The sequence below is a fragment of the Ixodes scapularis genome, unplaced genomic scaffold (assembly GCF_016920785.2).
Source record: "Ixodes scapularis isolate PalLabHiFi unplaced genomic scaffold, ASM1692078v2 PGA_scaffold12__126_contigs__length_90152505, whole genome shotgun sequence".
Taxonomy (NCBI): domain Eukaryota; kingdom Metazoa; phylum Arthropoda; class Arachnida; order Ixodida; family Ixodidae; genus Ixodes; species Ixodes scapularis.
In genome coordinates, this window is record NW_024609838.1 from 42,049,310 (window position 1) to 42,077,162 (window position 27,853).

At 44.7% G+C, this 27,853-nt stretch overlaps 1 long non-coding RNA gene across 1 annotated transcript; it reads right to left on the minus strand.

Moving 5' to 3' along the window:
- Window positions 1-1,939: 1,939 nt before the first annotated feature.
- LOC121835276 lies at window positions 1,940-23,483 on the minus strand. The gene is made up of 3 exons (XR_006077517.1): window positions 23,103-23,483; window positions 3,572-3,651; window positions 1,940-2,024 (listed from the first exon to the last, which is right to left on the minus strand). It is a non-coding gene; the product is annotated as an uncharacterized LOC121835276 (long non-coding RNA).
- Between the last annotated feature and the right edge of the window lie 4,370 nt (window positions 23,484-27,853).

Below are 27,853 nucleotides of genomic sequence, written 5' to 3' on the forward strand. Positions count from 1 at the left end.
TATAGGTTAATTTCTTCGATTAGCTTTAGCTCAAAGCCATATTTTTTGCACGAATTATGATATATGTATTGTCTTTCCGAGCGCTTTTCGGGAGTAAAAATATTCGCATAAACAAGCCAATAAACTGAGTGCAATTAAACTTTTCACAAGGGTGCCTTTTGGGTGGTGCATTTTCCTACTCAAATTTTGCGAGTATAGATTTCAGAATAACAGTTTAAGCCGAAGAAATAAACTTTTTTTTCCTCCGCAGGAAAGAAAACAATAGAAATCGTCTGGTTGATGCCGCAACTCGTAGATGGCGCGACATAAAGCCAAAAACTTTAGCTTCTTTTGAGAGGAATGCCCGAAAGCAGACCCAGCAGATCCGAGCGTGTGTGGCGCCATCTATGAGAAAGCAGCTAGTGTCAAGCCGAAGGTTTTTGGCGTTTTCCTACCAGTGCAAAGAAAAAAGAAACAAAAAGTTTTCTACGCTTAGCTTTTTTTTTATTTCCACTTATTACATTAGTGTATGAAAAACGCCCCACCTAAAAACACCTCTATGAAAAGTTTCAATTCACTCCGTTTATTGATGTTTTGTGAGAATTTTCTCACGCCCCAGTCGCACTCAGAAATACCCTGTACAACGCGAATTAAAGGGGTACTCCGCCGTTTTCTTCATAGTCTCCGATTTGCCTAAAAACTTGCTAAAAACACCAACAAACATCGCTGAACTAGTAACCCAAATATTTGGACAAAATAACTTTTTTTTCGCGAAGTTACAGAATTTACAATTTTGGTCCTCATCGTGTTTTTCAAGGTGAGAAGCTCTACTGGCAACATTGAAAAAGTGACGTCATGAGTGTGCAGGGGTTCACTCTTTGGGCTGTAGACTTTGTTTTCAACTGATTACAAGCAGTTTTATGTTGTCAAATGAATGCTTTGGAAAGTCGCTCCAGCTCCCGCGCAGCAGCACGATACGTATGCTCGGCATAGTTCATTTTTAGACTGCCCGCTCGAACCGCAAGCCGGCACATTCGTGACGTCACGGCAATGAAAAGCGCGGGTATATTCGAATCTTCGTTTTGGCGTCATTTTCATTTGCCGATTTCACAATAACTATTCTGGATTTCGCGATACAAAATAACATATTAGAAAGAGTAAAGGATGGCGATTTCAAAAATATAGTTAGTTGGGGTTGCTCAAAACGTCGCCGGAGTTCCCTCTAAGATCACCTCTTCCTCATGATGTTCCTATCGATTACCACTGTAAAATGACAATTTAGAAAGAGCAATGCAACCTTTTAACTAAAGTTTTAAAGGAAACACATTTTTTTTTTTTTTAGTTCTCACTAAACCATATGGATTTCACTATTTGTCACGGCTGCCGGAACAGTTGCACGTCAAAGATGCCAATAGCATAAATGGTAGATGCAAAATAATATTTTTAAACGCGTGTTACAACATCTCGACGTGGTCCAAGCTGGCGTTTTAATGACGATTCTCGTAAGGTAATTTATCATTCCAAGACTGACACGACCTTCGTTTGTGCAAGCGCAGAATATGATCGAACTAATTTGCTTATAGAAGTGCATTTGTGTTCTTATAGAAGTGAGGTGATGACATAAGAAACCTGAGTTGAAGACGTCCGAAGCATGATTTTATGACGTCCGAAGCATGAGTTGATGACGTTAGAAGCATGAGTTAATGACGTCAGAAGCAGACGTTAGAAGCACAAGTTGATTACATCAAAGCCATGAGTTGATAACGTCATATGCATGAGTTGATGACGTCAGATGCATGACTTGACAACGTAAGGAGTGTGAATTGATGACGACAGAAGCATGAGGTGATGACGTTAGAAGTATGAGTTGTTGAGGTTAGAAGTAGGGGGTGATGAAGCCAGAAAAATGAGCTGATGTATACGTATGCGAGCTTCCAAGCGTCAGCTTACAGCGCCCGTACCTCCTTGAAGTCGTCGTTCATGATGCACTCGATCTCGAACCGTGGAAACCCTTTGGAGAATTCCTTCACAACGCAATCTATTTTCTGTAAAGTAATGAAAGAAAATACTTGAACAATGCATCGTATCAGAAAACGAGAGTATACAAATGCTGTTTTCGCGTCCTTTCAATATATTAAATACAAAGCATGAAGCTACAACACATAACGGCGTGCGGTCGTGTATCACTACTGCATGGTGCACGTTAAAGACCCAGGCTAGCGGTTGTACTGCACTGGCTAAATTGCTCCCCTACAGCTACAAGACTCATCGCCCGTTGAGGCGGACCAAGTTCTGGGATGTATAAATATACACGCAACCCAATTTTTTACCACAAAATCTTGTAAGAACTACTTCGCGTGGCGTATGAAGAATGTGCAAAGCTTCCTTTTGTCTCATGGGAAAGCGAGTATAGCACCGTTTTCTAGGAGCTGTTCTATGAGCCAAGAAGATGAAAGGCCAGTCAGCTGTCTTTCGAAGCAGCGTAAAAGTGACGAATCACAACTTCACCTTTTTTCCTTTTTTTTTTTTTTTTTAAGTTGTATCTGCTATGATTTGTTATAGGTAGGGATGTCGTGAACCGGTGGAGGTTCGAGTTCGACGAAGTTCGATTTTTTCGACCTTCTTGTGAAAAGTTCGACAAAGGTTCGACTCAGGTTCGACTGCTATGTGCACGCACGACAAGCTTTCGGTACGGAAATTGAAAAACATAGCGGACTATTTTGTCCCTCCTATCCTCAAAAGCTCTCCGCCTTTTCACTGTTATATACGCGGTACCCGAAGCACGTCGCCCGGCCCTGGATCCCTTCACACCTAAGCTGACAGTACGGTGGGAGCTACGTGCTTGCTGGACCAATCACCCCCCCCCCCCCTCCCCCCGCTCTCATCACAATACCCCTTTCTCTGCGCGTGGGTATGCGCGAAGGTGCGTGATCGCGTGGCAAAGATAGCAGTGTGACTGGTCCAACGAAAACGTAGCTTCCACAACACTGTCAGCTTAGGGGTGAAAGGAGGATAGTTGCGCGCAGTACTGCGGAATTCACGGGCATGACAAAAGGAAAAACAACTTCTGTCCGAATTTCGAACGACGGGCTAATCCTCAAAGGGGAGGATGGCGGTGTACGGGTATACAAATGATGGTCCGAGCTAGAGGGGAGTCCCTCCTTTCCCTCCTTTTGAACTGCTAGAGGTATACTCTTGTCCGTGTAGCTTTGGTAACGCTGCGCAATTTGCGAGTTGTGGAAGAAAGCTAAAAAGGAAGAAGTTGAAAAATAATTTCATGGTCAGTTTAATATAATTACCTTCTCTTTTTTGCGGTTTTAACATTAAAGGCGTGTGCGATAAGTGCAATAATTCACATAACTTCGTGCCTGGGAACACCAAAAACTTGAAGTGAATTGTTTTAAGACTTTAGAATAAGACGCAACAGAAAACGTAGCTACGTTACCCATTGCTTGATATAAGCGGTGTAAGTCCGTTACCCGTTACCGGTTTCAAAATGTAACAAAGAAAACGTCACAAAAAAAAAAAAGAAGGAAACGCGTTACCGGTAAACGCCGTCACTATGAGGCGTTACCGTCAAAACAGAACTCACCATGATTTCTTCTGCCTTCTCCAAGAAATCGTTTATCATCGCGATTAGGGGAAGCATCCGCAGCTTGCACTTATGGAAAACTTGAAGGGGCGAAAAGAGCAACGAAAACGGGAATCAGTTTATATTGTACGACGCAGTTGCACTCTATAGGGCAAACACAACGGGTCCCTATCAAAACGCCGAAAATCAAAAGGCCTAACTATGAAAAGGCCGAACGTCAGTACGCTGAAAAATTAAAGTGGCGAAAAATTGAAAAGCCGAAAATTCAAAATGCAGAATAATGAAAATGCCAAAAAGACATAACGCCGAAAACCACACGAAAAAGAAATGACGCGCTTTGTGATTACAACTTGTTCGTTTTCCGCCAGATCACTTTCTACTTTCCACGAAGAAAAATCGAACTGGCGGCAATCAGTGCTATTCGGTCGTTGCTCCCGTCGTCGGATGTGCATGGATGCCTGTTTCACTTGTGCCAACCAGTATAAAGGAGAGTACAGCACGTAGGACTGGCAGTGGTCAACTAAAATGATGTAGGTGGCTTCGTCATCAAGGTGAGGCAGCTTGCAGCCCTTTCGTACTTGCCCACCGAAGAAGTACGAGATGCCTATACGTCTTTGAAACCAGTCTTCCCGCAAGAAGCCCCTGACCTGCTGCGATGGTGAGAGGACACCTGCTTGGGAAATCACGCCGCCATATTGCTGGAGGTAACACCGCCGTGATCATACGAAGTTCACCGGTATTCCCGCGATCCCTCTAAAATAGGCTTGCCCTCACTCAGAACGGATTTTCCAGGGGCAACAACGCCGTTGAGGCATATGGCACCGACGATGGGAGATATTGGTTGGCGGACACCACGTAAAGAGTCTTCCGGCTCATCACCACCATGAAAAGGGAGCAAGCTAGAGTCGAAGACGACATCGAGGGAGCGATCAGAGGCCGACCCCGCCGCTCACAAAGCAAGAAGCAAAAGTTACGCGAAAATCCTTTGACAGCTGCTCTGGGCAACCGGGACAATGTTGACGCTCGTAAGCTTTCTTCGAGAAATTGCACACAACTTATCTGTCTGAAATGCAATAAACAAGGAATCGCTCTGCTATGCGACGAGAGATGCAGAAATATATTTTTCCTTTTTTTGAAGGCTTGAACCATGCAAAGGAAAGCTATACTTGGGGGCAACTTTTAATGGCGATTAGAAAAGAGGGTGAAAGCGCCAGAACATCGGACGGCGGATCCTCTCCCCAAATTTTGATCACATTACCTCGAAAATTTATCTTGCCAAGAAACTTTATCTTCCACTATAACTAGGTGATGCCAGCATTTTGATGTTTCGATGTTTTAACTTTTCGGCTTTTTGTATCTTATCTTCTTGAATTTTCGGTGTTTTAAATTTCGGCATTCCGATAAATCGGCATTTTCATTTTCGGCGTTTTGAATGCCACCCCAAACCAACAAAGTGTGGACGTTTATAAATGATAAGTAACTAAAAACTTCCAGTAAAGTTATAAATTACTATTAGTCTGATTCAAATATTAAAATGTGCATATTAAAATGTGCTCCCAAAACGTAACCATGGCATCGGCATTTTTTTTTTAAGGGGGGAGGGAGGGGATTTTTGTATAAAAAGGCGCTTGGGACGAGCACATTTCGCACCGGGTTTTTCTTGGTAGCCTTTCAGCTGTGAAAGGAACAGAAGACACCGGTGACCACTTGTTTGTGCTAAGTGCATCGCTCTCCGTACGTCGGAAGATTTACGAAAATATATGGCGTTATCTACAATGAACAGGTTACATTATTTAAGAAACGATGAGCGTATTATGAAACTTGAAAGTGATGCCAGCAACGTTACGGCCACGCGATTCTGCGACGCGAGCAAAGCTGTGGCCCTCTATTTTTTATCAATACTAAAGGTTTTGTTTGTTTTAAGGGAAACTTTGTTTTAATAAGAAGTCACCAACATGCCAATAAGTTTTTCTCTTTTCTTTATGCGAATATTTCAAAACGTTGTTGTGAGCCATTGGAATGTTTGCTCCAAAGAAAATATCAAAAAGTAAATAAAGACAGTCAATTTAAACTTGCCCTCAAGTTATTTTTTTTACAGTACTGCGAAGTTTTTGGTTGACGCACGAGAGGCAAAAAGAATTTGTACAAAAACAAAATAATACCATATTCACACACAGATACGTAACAGGTTTGTACAAGCAGGGTGGTCACCCTGCACAAAATGTAACATATATATTCTACGAGCCTACGTATATTAAGAAGGCAAACAATCGCGTACTCTGCTCAAACGACTTCATGACCGTGCAGCCGACGACTACATCATGCAGAGCCCTTCCATTCTACTATTGTTCTATAAAAGAAAGAGGGCAATTGCTCTAACGTTGCATGCCGTCTGAGAACTTGTCTGTGAAGGCCGCAAGTACGATTGCTGTTCTATCTTTGTTAGTCCGTTAATAAAACAAAAATATTTTAATCTGGATATTGGTCTTCGTGTTGTCAGCGAGTCCAGCTCTGCCTCACGTTTCATTGCAGAAACAGATTTCGTGCGCTTGTAATTTGAAAAGATAAATCGAAAAGCCAAATTTTCTAAGATTTTTTTTTTTAGAAATTTGATATATCCTATATGGATCCCATATAGCACATGCATACTCCAATATCCAATATCACTTGTAAGGCGTTAAACGACCATCATTATTAGCATGTATAGAGATGCCTTTGAAACAATAACTTTTTGTAAGCTTTTGCGCAAATGTAGTCTACATGATTGGTAACGTGTCACTGAGCAAAACACCCAAGTACTTACACTCTTTCACCTTCATGAGTGGAGTGCTACCGGTTTTCTGCTAATAAACTAAGACATGCATCTTGCTAGAAATGCTTCAGAACATTGTCTTATCAAAATGGATGATCATATTCCCTCTATTCCACCACAAGCAGTGTTTCTTTAGAGCAGCATTGAGCAAATCATTGGTCGTCAATCGTACGCACTTTCGAAAACAGCATGCAATCATCTGCAAATAATTCTATCCAAACAGCGGGAGGCATATTATTTCCTATATCATTGCTATATCATTCACATATGGTAGGAAGAAAAGTGGACCGAGCACCGACTCCTGGGGCACTCCTGAGCGAACTGCTGAAGGACCGAACATGTATTATTACAACAAACGTACTGTGTCCTATTACATTAATAAGGACTGATCCACGCGATTATATTTTCATTCAGCCCCACGTGATGAAGCTTTTTAATCAATTTGTTATGTGGTACGCGATCAAAAGCATTTGAAAAGTATATATACTCGATTAATTGCGTGACTGTCAATAAACTTTTCCTGAAACCACGCTGATGCTTGCATAGTAAGTTATTTTCTTCCGAGTATTGTTTAATATGTTTAGAAACGACGCGTTTCAAAAGTTCGCAACACGTGGATGTTAGAAATATGGGACGGTAATCTCGAACATTCATTTTGTTTCCAGAGTTTTGGATAGGAACATTTTTACCGCATAATCAGTCTGCTGGTGGTCTAAACTGTCCAAGGGAAGCCAGGATAATGAATATAAGATATCGAGATACCGACCTTGCGTATATTTTGTTAACTTCATTGGGAATATCGTCTGGCCCAGACGCTTTTTTTTTTCACAATAATATTCAAAATTAAACTCGATATCTCGCTTTCTGTCAGAACAACCTCCGGCATACGTGATTCGTTAAAGCTAGTGACAAAGCTTTCTGTTGAGTCACATACTGAGAAAATTGACTGCAACTTGGTTAGGACATGATACAACATCATAATTCATTATGACTCGAGTGGCTGCTTCATTCCTCAACGAATAAAAAAAACGCTAAAACCTTTGCCGCGCTTCCAGCAAAAAAGGAGAGAGCACATTGCCGTAGATGATTTCTCTAGCCTGTGAGACAAGTCCCTTCGATGATCGCCTTAAGGCGGCAATTTCTGATGCATCCTTTGTTCTAGCTTTCTTGCTACGCCAAACCTAAGCTTAAGTTGCAAAATATTCCTCGTTCCCTACGGATAGTGATGTTTTGCTCTCACGCCTCTTGCTGCTACGAAGCAGTGTTGTAGGCGTTACCGAAAAAAAGTAACGAAATACGTTACTCGTTACTTGCAAAATAAAGGAACGCGTTACCAACCTACATAGCCTCCAAATAAAAGGAACGCTTTACCGTTAACGATAAAAAGGAACGCACGTTACTTTTGCGTTCGTTTTTACAGCGCAGCTCTTAGGCACCCGTTTCCGGCTCGCGCGGCGTCGGCGTCGCCGTCGGCGCCGGCGTCGCCGTCGGTTTAACCGCAAGGTCAAGTAACCCCCCATGCCATGGGACCCCCAGGTCACGTGACCCCCCAGTCACGTGACCCCCCCAGCCGTAGGGGGGAGGTGGAGGAGGAGGGGGAGGAGAGAGGAAGAGGAGGAGGCGAGGGGAGGAGGTGAAGGAGAAAGAGGAGTGGGGGAGGAAGATGAGGAGACGAGGAGTAGCAGGAAAGATCACGAGGGAAAAGGAGGGAGGCGGGGTATACCCTCCCCTCAGTACCCTTCCCTCCTCCTCCTCAAGAGCTGCGCTCCAATTCGGCATTACAGGGAGTTGTAAACGGCTTTGTTTTATTTATGAATTGAATTTTATTTATAAATTTATAAATATGTCACAGTGGCCCATTAGAACGCGTTTCCACTTTTAAGTTAAAGTGATTTAAATCCGTGTCGGGGCGTATTAAGATTTTTATTTTTGTTTGTAAGTTTTGATTGATACAAGTTTTACTTCGATATTTTTTTCCAATAGATATACCACCTAGCCATACTGTTAAGCTAAATTACATTATTGGAGCATACAAAGTTGATTTTTGAAATGTATTTGAAGTATGTCAGTTTTGTTTGGCCACTGCTCTATAATTAATAGTTTTAGGGAGCGGTAACGGGTTTATAGCCGGCATGGGGTCTCAGCCTTAAATATTTTTATGTCATCTCGAATAAGATCTTGAGTCATTTGGGAACTCGTTCTTCAAGAGGAACTGTTCTCTACATTAAACTAAGCCCATTTAAAGAACTCAAGAAGGTTCGAGAGAATACCTCTTGAAGACAACTGGAAGAACTCAAAAAGGTTCGAGAGGATACCTCCTGAAGACAACTGGAGGAACTCCAGAAAAGCCTCAGAAGACCTCCAGACGTCTGGAAGACACCACCCAGAAGATCTTTAGAAGACCTCCAGAAGACCTTTAGAAGACCTACAGAAGACATTTAGAAAACCTTCAAATGATCTTCAGAAGACCTCCAGAAGGCCATTGGAAGACCTCTAGAAAACCTTCAGAACAGCTTCAAAAGAACTTCAGAAGAGCTTCAGAAGAACTTCAGAAGACCTCCATAAGATCTTCAGCAATCTTACAGAAGACCTCTAGAACACCTCTAGAAGACCGCAAGAAGACCTCCGAAAGACCATCGGGAGACCTCCAGAAGACCTAGGTTCGCCCTGACATACCTTTCCTGCACGAGGGGGTCAGAATATCCGTATCGAACGTGTTTAAGGCGGAAAGTATGAGCTTGGTGTCGATAGCCTCGCAAATCCATACGCCGATCAAGAGCACCGCTACTACGACGAGCACGTGAGACCCCATCTTTCGCTACGGCACCGAGTGGCACGGAGGGGACCCTCGTAGGCGAAACTCATCTCAGAACCGGCCCTGGCGGCTTTTCAAATAAACCGTGACAGCGTGACTGATGGAAAATGAGCAGTCTGTACCAATACCGGAATGTGAGAAGCCTTCAGCGGAATCCTTTTTTTTTTTTTCGAAACGAGGCGAAGGATATACTGCGATTCTTGCGATCTTTGAGTACAATTTATCGTTTCATTATTGAGTGGCGTAGCCAGTATTTTATATTGCGGGGGGGGGGGAGGGGGGGGGAGGGGGGAGGAGGAGGGGTCCAATGGCATAAATTCTCTCCCCCCCCCCTCCCCTTCCCAAATGACGAAGCAGGGTGAGCTCGGCGGTACGGACGCTCACGCAAAGATTAGGGAGGCTCTGTTTAGGATAAAACGGGGAAAGCTGCCTTGTTATTTTTTGAAACGGAGCAGGTTTCATTTACTGGAATACGGTCGTGGTGGCTCACTGTCCTACTGTCGTCGTAGTTGCGGCCTACCAACTTTAAAAGCTTCCTCACAGCACACAACTCCCTCCACTTTTGAGGTACCACTGGATAACGCGTGCCGGCCACGCATAACAAAAGGATAGCTATAGACCAGCGTCTGCTCTGCTCCATGGGCACCGCCATGTTTGTTTATGCTGATGCAATGATAAGGTAAAGGGGGAGGGGGGGAAGGGGGGGAGGCTGCGTTTTCTGCGGGACTCAGTTTTTTTTAGAAACCTTCGCACATATCGCAGTGGAAGAACGTCGGAAGGGCATAGTGCACTAAGCTCCAAGAACCACACCAATGCCAAGAGTGCTACAAAAAGCAAAAACCTTGTTTTATGGGCAACCCACTCTTCACAAGAGCCTGCGCTTGAGATTATTATTTCACAGTTTTGTCGCTGGGGGCTAGGATTTCGGACACCGGTCTATAGGCAACCTGCAATGCTGTTTGGTTTGGCGCTACCTAGCGACTGAAGCAAGAAATATTGGGTAGGCCAGAAAGCCGTGATCGCATAACATGCAAATACGGCGGAAGCTGCGGCCTGGCGGTCCAATCGTATCGTATCACCGGAGTGCGCTTTTACTGCGAAGAAGTATCAGGCTTTTTCGCTGCGTCATGCTCCAATATGTGTGCGTTGCGCTCGTAAAGACCTTTCCAGGGCTTATCACCTGCGCGAAAAATGCTGAGTCATTGAGCTGTGGACGCATGCGCAGCGTCTGATATGCACCCACCAGAGCAACGGCGCATACTCAGAAGGCGTTTCACAGCCCAGCAGACAAAAATGGCAGCGCGTAGAAGGCGATTTTTGCAAAGGTCTATAGACCTTTTCCGCTTACTCTCGCCCCCGACCGCGAAGTAGAAAAATATTAAAACGTTTCAACCTGAAAACAGTAAAAAAATAGAGGGGAGACAAAACGAGAATGGGTGACGACTACGCTTATCTCCTAAATGCATTCTATTGGCGTGGCGACGGCAAAACAATGTTTTCGCCCATACTGGAAGTGACGATATTTCAAGATGGCGGCGCTCTTGTGAAAAAGGTCTATACGTAGCGGATATCGAAGCTGTCGGCACGCAATGTGAAGCTTATCGTTCACCCTTTGCCAAGTTACACAGAAGAAGGGTATAACCCTGGGCTCCCACTCTACTGGCGCCGCCTGGCTCTTATCAGCAGGCTATACTGTCACAAAAAAAAAAAAATAAGCGGCAAAAAAAAAAATCTTTTTTTTTTACGCTGAAAATTAGAACAACCGTCCTCACACAAACACTAGGGGCCCACCATATACAAGGCGAGGGTAATTCTGAACAATCACACAACCAAAATCTATTATCTATTAGAGGTTTAACAAATTCATGCGGAGTTTCTGATGTACCGTGCATCTAAAATATTAATCTAATAACGAATTGCATCGGATGCCACCTCGACGTGCTAAGCAGAAAGCAAGACGGACTTCATTGCATCCGTGAGCGGAGGGAAATTTCACGAAGTGAGGGAAACTTCGCCAAAAATAGGCAAATTTCAGGCGTTCAATGAAAGAGGTAGAAACATTAAACGCCCGTCATGTCTGCGCTACAGGCGGTCGCCCTCTGTCCGAAGGCCTTATTCCCAAACGTCTATCGTTTCCTCAAGATCCTAGCGACTCTGGGCGTAACAACGGCGGAAGCTGAGCGCTCGTTCTCTTCACTAGGACGGTTGAAAACATACCTGAGAACGTCCACTTCAAATGAGCGACTGCTTGGTCTAGTGCTTTTGAATGTTCACAGCAACATTGAAGTTCAAGCGGTGCACATCCTGGATATTCTTTGCCATGAACGCAGGCGGTTGCATGTTAAAATGTAGGCGCTTGGCATAAACGAAATTGCTTTCTGAATTAACTATCACAGTTACTTTATTAGTCGCGATAATTTCTAGTCGAAAGCACGTAACTCTGATCAGCACACAGGGTGTGCGTGAGCGCAGAGCCACCCGTTGCTTACACTGCAATTGTTTTCACAATTCATTAAATATTCCTTACATTACTGACATTGTTTTATATTATTCCCATGTGCGCGTTTTATTGTCCACTTCAGTTTGATTTAACTATGTGTTTCGGTGAGGATAGTTTGTTATACTTTGCTGTGAAATTGCCATCCTTCACCCCACAAATGTTTCAACATATCCGTTCTCTTCTTCTCTGAGATCAAGTTCCGCATCCCAACAAATAAGCATGCATGGAGAATATTGACTATTTTATTTATTTGAGGATTTTCTATAGCCCACAAATATTCCTCCCGAAAGCATATAAGTTGGAGATAGTCCGCGCTTCCCCTTTGCTCCGTGCCCCGTGCAAGACCGACTGCGTGAGCAGGATAGCGAGTGGGCCCAATGCGGACACCAAGGGAGGGGGTTCGACTCCCCTCCCCCCCCCCCCCCCCCCCTCTGCCTACGCTACTGCCGCCTGTTGAGGTATTTTGGTTGTTTCGTAGAATTTGTTTGATTCGATCAAGTACGGTTCATTCGTCTGTATAGTTTCAATTATATTTTATCACCTATCACTGTATATAGCGTAACACACATGTGTACAAACAAGTCTGCTTTTGCCCAGACAGCTGTGAGCAGTGCGCATGAACCGGATTCGCTAGAGATGAAGCATCTTCGGATGCGCATTGCCGATAACGGCGCCACCGCAGTGGTTTGATGTCAGAGAGGTGAGTTGATATATACAAGGCCTGCACGCGACGTCGTCGGAACATGCTGGTGGTCATTCCTACGTGTTCTAACCGAAAAAAATAGACCGAAATGTATAATGCAGAAGGTACGCCCTCAGCAGCAAGGCATAGCAGCTGATGCGACGTCAATGCAAGACATGTATGCTGAAACCTCCCAAGATTACTCACACGGTGCACAAATCTTCAAGTAAGAAGGCGTAGCCATGGGGTGCTTTAATTCCGGGGGCGTAGCCCCCCCCCCCCCCCCCCCTCCCATTCTTGCTTACGGCTGTGCTTGAATAACATTCACATGGAAATAAAACTTAGACAACATTTGAAAACCTTGTTTTCAAATGTCGTTTAATTTATTTTTCACTGCAGAAACATAAATCTAGAAGTTCTTATGTCTTAGAGGCTGACCTACATAATCGTCTACTGCCGGGGAGAAAACCAGTTCCCAGTTTTCTTCTCTCCATGCCCCCTCGCTCTGTTCTCTCCTCCTCTCCCCACAAGAGCGGGGTTCTGAGCTACGTCCTCGCAGAAGGGACGGGGGTCTTTCTCTTTCTCGAATGGAAACGGGTAATTGAGGGACAGTTTCCTCCTTTCTGGCTGCGACTCAGGTTTCCACTGTAGGACAATCTGACCAGCGCAGTTCGAGAACGTGCCACGGGTGTCCTGATGTATGAACGTTCGCAAAGCAGAGTGGTCTCTGTTCAGTAAGGTCCATCGTGCGATCAGCGGTAACGAGCGCAAAACGGACCTTTTATTATTTTACTCCACACTTCGTTATTGTATATAAGTGTGGGGCACCACATCGACAACAAATTATAATAGGTTGGTTGTCTTGCAAAAAAGAAAAAAAAAAAAGATTCTACGGACTAGGGGAAGCCTAGAGGCCTTCCAACCAACCAGCTATTTGACAAATGTTCCTGAAAGCCAATCAAATCTATTGTTTTAAATTGTCACAGTACGCAGTGAACAACTAATTGAAACTCTTCCAGAAACATAAAAAAGTTACAAAACTTTCGGCACACAATCAGGCGACCACCAAAAATGCGCACAAATTACGGAAAGCAAATAAAAAAGTTCAGGTCTCAAGAATTCTAAATAATACCGAAGATTAAATTGACTTTAATTTCAACTTTCTTTTAAAAAGAATGAAAATATATTTTGCTAGGCAGTGGCATTACGTTTTATTATGTTTATTTTATTTATGTGCCTTTCGTGAGTTTTATCCATCATATATCTTTGTTTTCAAAGACTGTATTTTCAATGTTAGAGATTCTAAGATTTCGGTGCTCATGTTAAAACTTTTTGAGTGTTGTGTATACTTTTGTTTTCGTCGCACAGCTTATATGTATTTTTATATACTTTTCAGAAGTATGAATGTTTTGTTTTTTGTTGTCTTTTGTACAAAAATAAGCGCATTGCTGCTCAAGAACTGTAAAAGGGGCATAAACCTCGTCATGCTTAATGCTTTAGTCTCTGCCCCCCTCCCGCTGAATTAGGAAAGTAACAAATAAAAGAAAGAAAGCATATGGTGCAAGAGCCTACTCTGGCCCTCCAGGTCAGAAGGCAGCTAGGTGTCCAATGAACCTATTACAGTGATGATACCTATTCCGAAGTTGATGGTGCGCGCGCTTCAGAGATTCCACAACCTTGCATTCGCGGAGTAGGTCACAGAGATGTGCGCTGAACAAACAGCGGCAGTGCGTAGGCTCGTGTTTGATCGTTGTCTGGGCCAATAGGTGGATGATAAATGATGGCCAATTCATACACCCACCAGCGAAGTTTGACAAATGACCCATCTCGCCATCGTCGTCCAAAGGATTTGAGATTGTTTGTACCAACTGGATTGGGGTCATGCAGTTGCTTGGCCGGCACTACAAGCGGCCACGAGGACGCGAAAGCGTCAATCGCCTGAAAGCGTTTCCCAGTTTGGCTTTGTCTCTGCCCGGAATCCTCTTCGCTACTCGACAACGCACGCGTGCGAACAACCATCCAATCTTTGCAGAAAGCGTCCGACATTAAAGAGGAGCGCCGGCTGTTTTCTAAGCTACACAAACCCAAACGTTTTTCGGAATACTGCTGAGACCGGTTATTACGAAGTCGGTTCCTTTACGAAAATGGCATATCTAGACTTTTATAAAAAAAAAGGTTATATAAAAAAATTGAGCATATCTGGCCATATCAAGCACATCTATTTATATAAGGCATATCTAGCCAGATATGTCCAATTTTTTATATATCCATATCTGAGTCTGTCAAATAGGGGTATATATGCCTCCGATATCAGGCAAGATATGTCCCAATCAAATAAGGCAACTTTTATATATATATATTGTTGTTTTCTACAAATAACTACCAAAAGTGACTTCTCACCTGTATAGGAAAAATATCAATTGGATATTGAGCATGTACCAACTTTTATTAATTTTTACATGAGCTGCGCTTTACGCCGCTCCTCATTTCGCTCAACTTCATTCCCAGGGAAAGCAGGATTATCGACATTCGCTTAACGAATGTCGATGAAACGTTAATGTCAACGAAACGTGTGTCCATGAAACGTGCATCCACGAGAAGGTGGCCGTGAAACGTGTTATCACGAAACGCAGGGAGAATAAAAAAAAATCTACCTGTAGTCGTGACATGATTTTAGAATTTCGGAGAAATTATTCTCCCGGCTGCCAGGAGATAGACACGGCCTAATTCTAGAGGTAATTTGGAAGACCACCTTTAGGCAAACGATCAATTGTCGCGATGTAGGTTGCAGCGCCCTTACGTTGACGAGACGGGACTTGAAAGGTGTAACCAGAGATATAGGTCGACACGGCCACGGCAGAACCGCCACTCAAACACAAAAATGAGAAGGAAGCTATCCGTGAAGATTGAACACGATGCAGCACAAGCTGTCATTTGTAGAACCGAACACTAAACGCATCACAAAAAATTCTTGGGCTTCTTTGAAGAAATCAGTTGTTGCCGATATGCGGGTAAAACTTTTAGAATTTACTACAGAGGCAGAAATCCGCAGCGGCCACGCAGTGCGCATAATACGCCAAACTATAGTCGGTTACAAGTTAAGAAGGTAGGAGAAGCTCCTCCCACAAGCGTGATGCGTCGGTTTCAAATCCCTCCGCAGTCGAAAGAAGAGTCCACTGGAAACGCTCCTTGTTCCACTTCAATGGAGAGACATTGGCTACAGAGTGATGCCAACTTGTCTCCGATCGCACTTTTTAAGAAAGCGACCTTTGTATTAATTGGAAGGGGAACCGAGCCCTTGAAAGCAGCCTTTGTATCCATCGGAGGGGCAACCTAATCCCCGAAAGTCGTATTTCTTTCCATCAGAGGGGGAAAACTCTAATCTCCCTCTCGTGGCTTCCACAATGCTAAGTCAAAGTCGAAAGATAAAGCATATATGTACAGAAAGGCAAAACCCTCCTCGCGCGTTGGCCGCGACGTCACGGAAACGATGGGACGCTATTGGATGCGGAGGTGGCGGAGGGATATGTGATTCCCTTTGAGGGGTATTTGCCGCTACCTTCTCGACTTGTAACATACTATAGGTCCGGCAGAACGCATTCTAAAATTGCTAACGGCTAATGCGTCATCCGTCAAACCATGCGACCACTTACCTTCTATTACGCTTTCAGCTTAGGGAGAGATAGAAAAGGAGAGAAGGAACGGCCAAAAGGTGAGTGCACACACAAAAGGGTTATCTTCTGGAGCATCAACGACCACAACGAGCGGATTTGTCACTTGTACCCAAGGTTGATAGTGCAGTGAATGCTCTGTGTGGGCCTTGGGCTCCAGGCAGGTGCCGTGTTCTGCCTCATCACCAGCTTCTAGACTGTAGTCACGTGACCCTAACCGGAGACACGATAGGCCTAAAACATGCATAGCGTCTACCTTGCTGTCAATACCGAATGAACTACAGCTCTATGAAGTCCAGCTTTTGAACTTCCAAAGAAGCTGTCCACCTCGCAAGTGACCCTAAACGATTTGAGTATGAAGATACTATGTATTACGCCGTATAGCCCACATTACAATTTTAAATGAAAAAAAAATAAGCGCGACTATATTTTGCACACGATGTGCACAAATAAATATATATAGAAATATATATATATATATACCAATAAATTTAAAATTGTGTTTACATTGTTAGATTCGCGTTTTTAAATTTCAAAATTTTTTTACGAAAGAGTTACACATAGAAAGCACCACGGACAGCCCATCTTCCGACTTTCAACACACGATGAATCGCAGACGTTCGCAAACGGAAGGTTGCGATGCTGCGCGAACGGTTTTTGAAAGATGCTGCGTAGGGTACACCGGGCGCAACGGCTTCGCAGCCGTTCGAAGGGAAAAGGATTCGGGACGACGAAGTAGCCTCTTGCATCTTCAGTAAGCTAACGGTTCGTGTTTCCCCGCTCAATTTAGTGGGGAAACATGAACAAAATTAGTTTCACTGCTGGAATTAGTGGGAAAATTGACGTCACGTGACATAAGTACCAATCCAATTTCTCCCTAAATTTAGCGGGGCAGTTACACCGATGGCGACGCCGATACCGCTTAACTCGGAAACGGGCGCCTAAGAGCTGCGATCTAAAATCCATTTTGATTAACTCGCCTTCCGATCTTATGCACTTCGTCATAGTCTCACGTCAAACATACAACCAAATTTCATTTGTCTTTCAATCTTTAAAATGCGCAATTGATTAATTGGTCCAAGTACCTGGAATAACTTAACTTCAAGGATGTTAACAATGGTGAACCAATTACGTGGGACTGATGCAATATAGATTAATCAACTAGTACGTGTCTTGGCGAGTACATATGACGTTTTTCTTGCACGACCGAAACGCGCAAAAAAATCAATATCAAGGGATATATTTTTGCTCATATATGTCGTATATGGCAGTATTTGAACTTATATACAGCGATATAGGCTGTATTTGCACGCGTATATTGAGATATATGGCCGTATTTACGCACTTATATAGCGGTATATTGCCATACTTAACTCCTTATATTATCATATATGGCCATATATAAAATCTATCAGAGCCATATCTGGCATTTTCGTATAGGTTATAACGAAACAGCGGCTACAACGAAGCGATCACGATTTGCCATTCCCTTTTGTACTTCGTTATAACCGAAGTCGATAATAACGAAATCTCGGATATAGCGAAGTGATTTCCGATTTTCGTTGACATCCTTATAACCGGTTTTGACAGCATACGGCTTGACTCGTCCCGCCGGGATATTTATCACCTCGAATTTCGAAATATGCAATGCACTTATAACGATACCAGATATAACGATGTACCGCTTATAACGATCAGTCTCTAGAGTTTCTAGACTGGAAATAATCAGCTTCTAGTCCAGATACAACGATAATCGGTTATAACGATTGAAATTGCTGGTTTTCTCATTATCGTTATAAGTGGGTTGCACTGTAGCTATTCAGAAAGCGGAAAATGAAGGATATGCCAAAACCAACCTTGAAATTTGCCCGCGCTCATGCGCCGAGAGAGTGGTGGAGAGGAGGAGACGCGAGCGCGCGGGGTCGTCAGAATGCCCAGCTCTGGTTGGAGTGAGTAGGGGGTAGACCCAAAGCTTGCCTCGGGCAGTTTCGTTATTGAGCTTATGTAGTAACGTTGGGTTTTGTGTTTTAGGTGGCACTGGGCGATGTCACATACTGTATAACTCGCAAGTCGAGAAGGCAGTTTAAAAAACACAATATTTCATTATATTTCTTTTTCTGTCGGCGTGAGGTTGCCTAAAGTTCATTCCGTACCATCAAACTTCTTGTGACCCGAAGGGACCAGATTGTACTGCCGTCATATTACAAAATTTGACGCCACCTTTCCAGTATTTCCAGTACAACCTGTCAGAGCAAATTTGACACTTCGCGGGAAAAAACAAAACAAAAACATAATTGCGGTTTTTAATTCGGGTTACAATTTCAAGTGTGTATATTATTATGTTGAACCAATTTCGAGGCGAATCAGTCCCATCAAAAATTCGTTTCGAGCCTAGTAGGTCCTTCTTCAGTCAATCGTTCTCTTTCTCGGGAAAGAGAACGATTGACGGAAGAAGGACCTACCTGGCCTGAAACGTTTCGCATCGCCTCATCCCATCGCTCCCGACACAGCTGTAGGGCAAACCTTTTGTGATATATATATATATAGAGAGAGAGAGGGAGAGTGTGTGTGTTTTTCTTTTGTTTTTGCAAATTTGTTTTAAAAAAAGCCACGAAAGCTACACTTATGCGGTTTGTGCGAGTGAGCATTCGACGACTAGTATGGGAGGGTGCGGAGAAATGGGACAGTTTTCACGCTATAATTTTTTGTATAGTTTAATGGGCACATAGAAACAAGTTTAACGGTTCTAAATGTAGGCTGAAAGACCCTTCACGTCAGCTAAACAGCCCTTTGTCCTAAGTCTTGTAGAAATGTAAAAAAGAAATTGCACCAACAAAAATGTGTCCTCTCCCATCCTCCCCCTAGAGAGGAATGGGACACATGCTATATTGCGCTAAAACTGTACTGGTGAATATTATTTCAGAAGGGCCTTCATCAGTCATGAAGCCCGATAGCAGCCATATTTTGTCCTCCGGCTGTTTGTAGCTTTGAACTGGGAATTAAAGGGGTATATTTTCTAACTCCCCGGGCTTTACTCTTTCCGGTATGCTATTCAGTATCGCGAAATTATAATAGTTATTGTGAAATCGGCAGATGAAAATGATGCAAAAACCAACATTCAAATATCCCCCCACTTTTCACTGCCGTGACGTCAGTTACGGGGGCAGGCTTGCCAGTCGAGCAAGCGGTCTAAAAAAATAGAATATGCCAATCATTTGTTCCGTGCTGTAGCGCGAGTGCTGGAGCGGGCTTCCAAAGCATTCATTTGTTACCATGAAACTGCTTCGAATCAGTTGGGAACAAATTGTACAGTCCAGAGAGTGAACCCCTGCCTTCCCCTGACGTCACTTTTTCATTGTTGCCAGCAGAGACTTTCAGTTTGAAAAACACAGTGAGGAGCAAAATTGTAAATTCAATAACTTCGTGAAAAAAAATTATTCTGACCTTATATATTGGATACTATTTTAGCGATGTCGTTCGGAGATTTTAGCAAAAATTTTAAGCAAATCGGGACCATGAAAAAATCGCCGGAGTACCCATTTAAGAGCGGTGTAACATTTTACACAAAACAAGTAATTGGTGGCATAAATGCAATATAAAAAAATGAGACGATCCACTATTATTACAGGTTAATCTTAGTGTTAATCTACCAGTCAGGGATCCAGTTTTTAAATAAAAAAAAGAACTGAAACGCTGTCTCATCCCTCCCAGCATCTCACTGTCCCCTTCCTCCCAAACTGCCTTGCACATGCTAAGTTGACAATTGTGGCAACAGGTGAGATTTTAAGCTGAATATACTTGAAAGGATAAAACATCGAGGACGGGGACGGAAACAGGACTTCTTTCAAAGTCCTGTTTCCATTCCCGCGTCCTCAATATTTCATTCTTTAAGGTATTTCATATCTATTCACCAACACCCTCGTTTTCAATTATTAGCACATGTTTTCAATGCTAGTTTACAACAGCCGTTGGCCAAACCGTTTTGGTTCAAGAATAGAGCGAAACCAATTTTTGCTACTTACTTTTGAGTGTCTAAGCAGCAACCACTGACTCAAATCGTGTACACCACGTCAAGCAGGCACGCCATTAGAGCTGAAAGTACCGTTCTCACGGCATCATCAATCTGGCAGTTTGTCAACTTTTTTGAACCATTCACTGAAGAAATATGTTAACTGTCCCACTCCGCCCACCGTCCCATTACTCCCCACTCTTCTCTACAGTTGTCATCGGGACCGTCACAAAAGGCATGGGCATGCCTGACAAGGTGACAGCACCCCTCCCCGGCCACACCATTCAGCAAGTTCATACAAAAGGACTGTTCAACAGGGAAAGGAAACTCGAATGACCGGGACGAACAAAACACCAGAACTTTATCTTGAAGGGATACTTCAACCAAATTTAAAATATACCCGTCATGTTCAGAAATAGGCTGAATATGATCCACAATATCCGTTTCCCTCTACAAGATTATGGAAAAATAACCCGTCTCTCAAAATTCACACAAAAGCAGCTTTGCGGTTAGTTGCGGTGGCCCCATCGCTGGCGTGTTTCGGCGGTGGTGGCTGGAACTGCTGCGACATCCTGTCGACGTTAGCGTCGTCACAGCTTTGCTCGTCCCGAGACAATCTACGTCACGATTGCGCCGGATGTCATGTGCTCTCCGCTGGCTGCTCTCCGAGCGCTTGCCACGAAAAATACAGCCATCCCGGCACAAAATACAAACGTGTGATTGTCATTTACAGATATTGTGGATCATACTCGGCGTATTTCCAAACACAAAGGATATATATCAAATTTCGTTGAAGTATAATCCTTTAAGGTAACGTCAAGCCTTCGTTTTATGTACAAGTAGGAAGTAATGTATTGCGTTCTTTTTTTTTTATGCCGGCTGCAAGACTGATTTGAAGCATTCAACCGACAAAATTATTCTTTTCCCAACAAAATAACAAGATACCAGAATAACTTATAAATGACTGCTGCATCATACACAAGCTTGAAAGATAAAACAAGCAAGCTTGCATTACTCATGCTATCACTACTTGCTTTTTTGCGTTTTTGATTGGCCACGTCACGAAAGAAAACGTCGTTGGTTTCATTTTTGATAACTCGGTGACTCGGCCTCGGTAGGACAGGTTTGGCTGTGGCCCTCCAAGGTTCTCCAGAACATTCTTCAACCTAAACCCCTTCCGTCCACGTGACCCCAGAAGGCCCAATCCACGAGCAAGCAACGATGCAGTACAAAAGGCGGCGCGACCCAAAACCCGGATGACTCTACGAATCCGAGCTCCTCGCGGTCACCAATGCTCAGCAGCGGTGCGAGATGGTCCACGCCGATCAAAACCGGAACGCCGCGGCCGCCACAGAGGACGTGTTCTGCGAAGCGAGGGAGGCCACCCTGTCTTACCTAATAGCCGTCCTGGTACTCCTGCTTGTCTTCCTCTGCTTCGCGCTTGGCTTCTGCGCTTACCAGACGAGGCAGGGGGCACGTCGGCAGCGGAAACGTCGGCGCAAGACTTGCCGAAGACATCGCGCTTGTCACTACTGTAAGTCGGAAGAAGGACGTTACTCAAGGTCGTCGGCCTGCCTTCGTCTCGGTGGCGAGGACGGGTCCCCAGTGAGCCTTCTGGTGCGGCGAGGGTCGACTTCGTCGGCGGGCTGGGCTTCGCCCTTCCATCCCCGGTTCAACAGCCCGGCCAGCTCGAGCTCGTCGTCGTTGCAACCGAGTGTCCTGGGCACCGAGTTTTTGCACCCGGAGCCTACCACGGTAAGGCAGTTGCATGGGGCTTAAACGTGGCTTTTCTTTCTCCTGGATAATATCGTTGCATGTGTCTGTGTTTGGCACATCCTAAGCAGCGATCACCCTGCTCATACACCATAAAAACGACAGTCGGCACTGTCTGGTGCGTGTTTCTTATTGTATGACGGCCCTATCATGTCATACAAAACTTTTCTGCAGAAATGTTCGAAGCATACATATGCATGAAGCAAACAGCCTTCGAACAGGCATCAGGTAGTCCGCATATAATTCTGTCATGTCTTAGACATAGAAAACCAGCAATACTTACTGAGACAAATGTTTCCTGATGTTGTATCCACCTATCTTCGTGACAAACATGTTTTTAGGGCTGCAATTTTTGTAAGTAATTGATTACAGCTTTGTATGAAGATTACTCTTGATTTGTGCACTTTTCTTAGCCTGTGGGCTAAGTTTTGTCAAGATATCAAACTAAGAAAGCAAACGAATAAAAAGTACTTGAAGATGATCGAATGCTCTCGCTGTATTTCTATCTTGTATTTACATACATTCCTAAAAAGTGCAATTGGGTTTTGTAATTAAGCATTTTGTATTCGTGTTTTGTTACATCTTATTTTGCCCATTACTGCACCTATCTACCGCTTATCATCCAGGCGAAAGACACCCACTGAGCTGTAAGCGCATGCGCGGCTTCTGATGTTCAGCAGAACTCTCCTGCTCAAGGCCGTCCCCCAGTCAAAAGATGACTGTGCGCAGGAAAAGGGGCCCGTCCATTTCTATTCATCCATATCCGTCGTGCAATCTGCTCCTTTGTTTCCTCTGGACTATCGGGTGCTAACTATCGATAATGGACGATCGTGAAGATATTTGTTTCACTGGTTTTCTGGGGTGTCATAGTCAACGCGGGACCACGAAAAAGAGTAAGCGCGACTCAAACCGGCCAGTCCTCGATCGGCTGTTTTCGGTCGGTAATTTCGAGCTGCGAATAGTTTTGAGTAGTAGGGCTCTGATACGTAATTCACAAATAAAAACCTTGGCGAGCATAAATACCCTGTCAGCGTTCTTTTAACGATAATGTTTCGATACATATTAACATTTTTAGAAAAACTATATATAATATCGATAGTCAATTTAACAATATTCTTGAATCACTATACCCTATGGGGGCTCTGCTGTTTCAGTGGCCCGTACGTTTCAATGCACGCGAGTCTCGTTTCTGCGCACGCGCGACGCCTTCACCCAGGCTGTGGGTAAACGGACCTGTTTGTGAACACCGTGATTGTATACACACTTTACCTGTAACAAATACCGTGCAGGATCGTGCCAAGTCGGCGGGTCGGAACCGGCGAGTCACGCTGGCAACCGTTCACGGTCCGGAGGCAAGTGACCAGAGCCGCGTCTCGTCTCTGGAGTGGGACAACTTCCAGACTTCCGTGGCGACGTCCAAGGAACGCCTTATCCCGGACCTGTGTTCGACGGCTCGGCAGGACACCGAGGGACACGGTGGTAGTTCAGAGTCGTGCACCACCGTCGTATGGCTGGACACTCGGGAGCACTGGCTCTGATCATCTAGGGGCCGGGTTTGTTACGTGTTTTAACTGGATCGGACAAAGTATTAAACAGTAACACAATAATAAAAGAAAATTTAACATCGTCCCCTCCGTGTATTTTATGGGGTACACCTCGTTTTTTGGTGCGGCGATCAAGCCACCTCAGTGGCTCCGAGGTGGCTTGAATCGCAGGCAATTGCACACTCTGCATGCACGAGACGCCGAACAGATCCTTGATTAAGTGCTCTTTCTTCGAAGCACTTGTTGGCACGCATAAACCCCTGCAAATTGATGCCCCGTTTCTTGTAGCAGTGTTGTTCATGAAACGTTACCTGACGCGGCCCTCTGCCATAGGAGAACGAGACCTTCTTGCTTCTTCCTCTCTTGCTGAACTTTTTTTTTTTCTTTTCTGGCGTCTCAATTCACTGCGTATATGCTGAGCTCAAGTTCGTCTGCTACTTGCGCAGGGGTGGCGGTGACGTCAGAATGCCAGGATCTAATGGGCTCTGATCGGAAGGGTAGGGGGTAGACCTCAATGCTAGCTGCCTTGAGGTCTCTACCCACTATCTTTCCAATCAAACCAATCAGAGCTCTGCGTTCTGACGTCACTGCAAACCCAGCGCAAGTAGCAGACGAACTTGCACTCCGCATACACGCCGAGCCTCAGCCCGCGCTGTCGCTTCTTTTCAGTGATGCCCTCTTGGGTCCTCTTTTCTTTTCCAAAGCATTAAGACAATCGGAGCACACTTCCAGCAAGCGTCTGAGCCTATATATCATACAAGCGATTGGACAATTGCTGGGCGCCTATTCGGAAAATGTTCGTGGAGGCCAAAATGACAGTCTGATTGGTGCGTTTTCATGGACGTCCGAGGGCCTGGAATTTTAGAACGAATTTGAGCGCGTAAGGAGCGCAGTATAGAGCGTTTAAGATGCTGCAACTTTCACAAGGCTGGCGGTGCAAAGACTCGGATAATAAACTGTAAAATTGTTCGGGTGCGTCATCCCCCCTCTGACCTCGCGCCTGTTGCACAAGTAGCGACTTTAGCCCGCCACCGTGCTTCCTACGCGCTCCAAGTATTTCTAACATTTAACGATTTGGTGGATTTCGATGACGCTTAGCAAGTTTTCACTCCTTAAAAATTCGCAAAATTTTAGTTAAGTGGCAGACTTGTTGGTAGAGGGAGAGACACCGGTTCGAACAGGTCTGTGTTTTAATCGTCTCATTTGTTTGTGCTTATTTCTATTTATATTATCCCCAGTTTAGACAATCCTAGAGCAAACAATAGGGCTTCCGCCGCTTGTCGGCGGGATGGCTTTCGATCAGCTTGGGGTATAAACCCTGATTTAACTTCGCTATGGCTACCGGAATCCTTCACTAACAGCAAGTTCGAAGACTCCAACTGAGCGTTCCAGCATGCCTCCTTCAACATGCGGATCCTCTGTCGCGGAACTAGAGAACGAAGCCTCAGTACCTAACCTGGCAGAAGTTGGAGAACCTGACCACGGACCCGCCGACACCGACCAACCCTACTCAAAAATCTCATTTGAATGAGAAATTTTTGTGTCCGATAAATACATACGAGTCATACAAGATATATAAGAACATAAAATAACCATATAAAAAAACTTCAGAGAAGTTTCTTATATGGCTTTTATATGTTCTTATATATCTTGTTTAGTTCTTTGTGGTTATTATATATTTTGGATGATTCATATGTGTTTATTGGACACAAATTTCTCATACAAATGGCTTCTTCAATGGGGAAGGTGAATGGTATAAATCCAATTGATCATCTAAAAAACGCAAAACAAATTTTTTTTTTTTTTTTAGTTCAAGCAAAAGCGGAGACACAGTTATGAACTCACCTACCACGAATGTTGACCTGTCTGTAATATTTGTATCCGCTATTAAAAACCAGAAAATTGCAACGATCAGCAGTCTAAAACTGTTGCATTGAAACAGAGGTGCCCCAAATGTATTCACGATATTAGGTGCAACAACAGATTAAACCTGATCGCAGTGGATACTCAAAATGACCTGACGACCCGTGCGCTCCTTGCGTGCACTCACATTTGCGGTTTGAAAATTGGGGCTTACGAGTCTGTTCCGAGGCACATCGCATTAGGAGAGATCAAAGACGCTGACACTCTACTTTCAGATGCCAAAATTGAACATGTGAGATTATCAGAAGGTTAAGTGGCCAGAATCTGATGGCTTGGAAAAAGTTCCAGAGTGAAGATATCGTTCAGCGAAACAACGCTGCCGAGTTCTGTCTTTCTCGGTTCAATGCCGAAAATGTTGTGAATATGAACATCGCGAAGGGGGGGGGGGGGGGGGGGGGAAGGGAGGGGAGGGGCCTCATGCAAGCACCCACCCATCTGCAGTCGCTGCGGAGAAGCATGCGAAAACAACTCCGCGTGTTCTGCTGAAAAAAAAAAAAAGCGCCAACTGTAGTCGTGTCATATGACACCTGAGACTGTGGTGGAAGAAATTCGAAACTTTTTAGTAGAAGTAGTCAAGCTTACACTGCCACGTCCTCTTCCTGCCCACAATGGCAGAGAGAAAGTGAGACCCGCAAGTACGCACGCAAACACACAGTTGACTGGCGCCGCAAGGTCCGCCGTCTCACAACATACGCAAACAAAACAAACGGCTGAAATTGGACAACCTCTACAGTACACTTACAGAACACAATGAATGAGACATCTAACAAGCAGAACGCAAGCGCCCATGGCTATGCTGCAGCTGTAAAAAAGGATCAACAGAAGCTCACCAAAGGTGGGCCCCTCCCTCAAATGACCTCAAAACTCCAAGTTCCAGAACCCAAGCGAGAAAGGGAAAGGCCGTCAACGGGCTGCCACTCCTGATTCAATGCGGAAGGCTACTTCCAACACTGACGCTCCGCCAACCAAAGATAATGCATGGGATAATTGGATTCCGCTTATCGAAAAACCAGCTAGCATGGCCTACAGCCTAATACCTTCTATCGACGCCCAGTGAACACGAAACATCACATCACTGCTCAATGTGATTCTTCCTCTTATGTGATAATTATAAACTCGGGAAGCATCATCAAGCCGCATACATGCGTCTGCCAATCTGTGATTTCCATCAGTTCTCCAGTGGAACGTGAACGGCATACGGACCCGGATTCCCGAACTTCGGCTGATTCTGCAGCAAAAAATAATAGACGTGACTAGTCTACAAGAAACTAGCATACCGGCTAGAGAAGTGCGATTGTCCTCCTACGTTTTATACAATTCGACCGCCCGAGTTTGCATGGGTTCGTTCGGTACGCTCCACACCAAGGCTGCGGTGTCCGGCAGCCGGCTGTTTCGATACCCCTATACCTCTTCTCAAACAAATCTGATCAGATGCTCCGAGAGAAGGGACGTAGCTTTTCGGCGGGTTCTGTTCAAGCTCTAACTGGCCCCAAGGCGCGGGACCGCGCTACAAAATTACTGTACGAGTCGGAGTGCTCGTATTCGGCAGAGACAATGTGTGAAGAAGTGACATGCGAAAAAGCTACGGATAAGGCGGACAGTGCTCGGGCACCTGTAAGGAAGACTGATCCCGAGATCGCGGAGGCTGAGCCAAGCGCGTCGGAAGATGCTCATCATCCTGCAGGGGAGCTGGAACCAGAGGGAATCACACTGACACCGGTGTCGGCTAGTTTTCAGAAGCTCTTGAGCGTCGGGCGATCAACTTTGATCGCAGAGCACAGCAGGAAGGGGATCATTCGCTTCAAAACTTGAAAGATTGTTGCCAAGAAGGCTCGGAAGAACGTTACGTTCCACAAGCGGTCGGGTGTCCTGTACTGAAAGTATCGAGGCCGCAAAGGAGGTGGAGTTTGATGAATTGGTCGTGGCAAGCAAATACCAACGATACCTTCTCCACCTGTCTTACGGCAGCTGTGGTCTGGCCATTTGGTGATCGAAAAGACGAAGGCACGTTTGCTGCAAGTATATTACTGGCCTGGTTGTTTTAAAGAGCTGGAGGAATTCGACAAAACCTGTGACGCATGCTAACGCGTGGGGAAGCCCCGCGATAAGCGGAAAGCACTGGTTCCGATCATCACAAAGCCCTTACAGCGGCTAGTGATTGACACCGTGGGACCACTTCCTGTGACTGAGTCTGGATACCGATATATCCTCACAAGGCTCTGTCCAGCAAAAGTTTCCGGAGGAAGACCCACTTCGGAATCTCAGTTCTGTTGTAATCGTTGACTCGTTGTTGTCAGTATTCGCTCGCGTGGGTTTTCCTTCTGAGATCCATGCAGAGCGACCTGAAAAGTTCGTTTACGACCCGGCTAACCACCACCTTCTTTGAGAAGTTTGGGATTTGCATTATTCACAGCTCGGTGTGCCATCTTCCATGCAACTGTGTGGGAAAATGGCATTCGGTGCTCAATACAAGACGCTGTTCTCCCATCAGACTGGAAGGTAGGGAAGGTGGTACCCATTCACAAGGCTGGAGATAAACATTCCCCTCTTAAT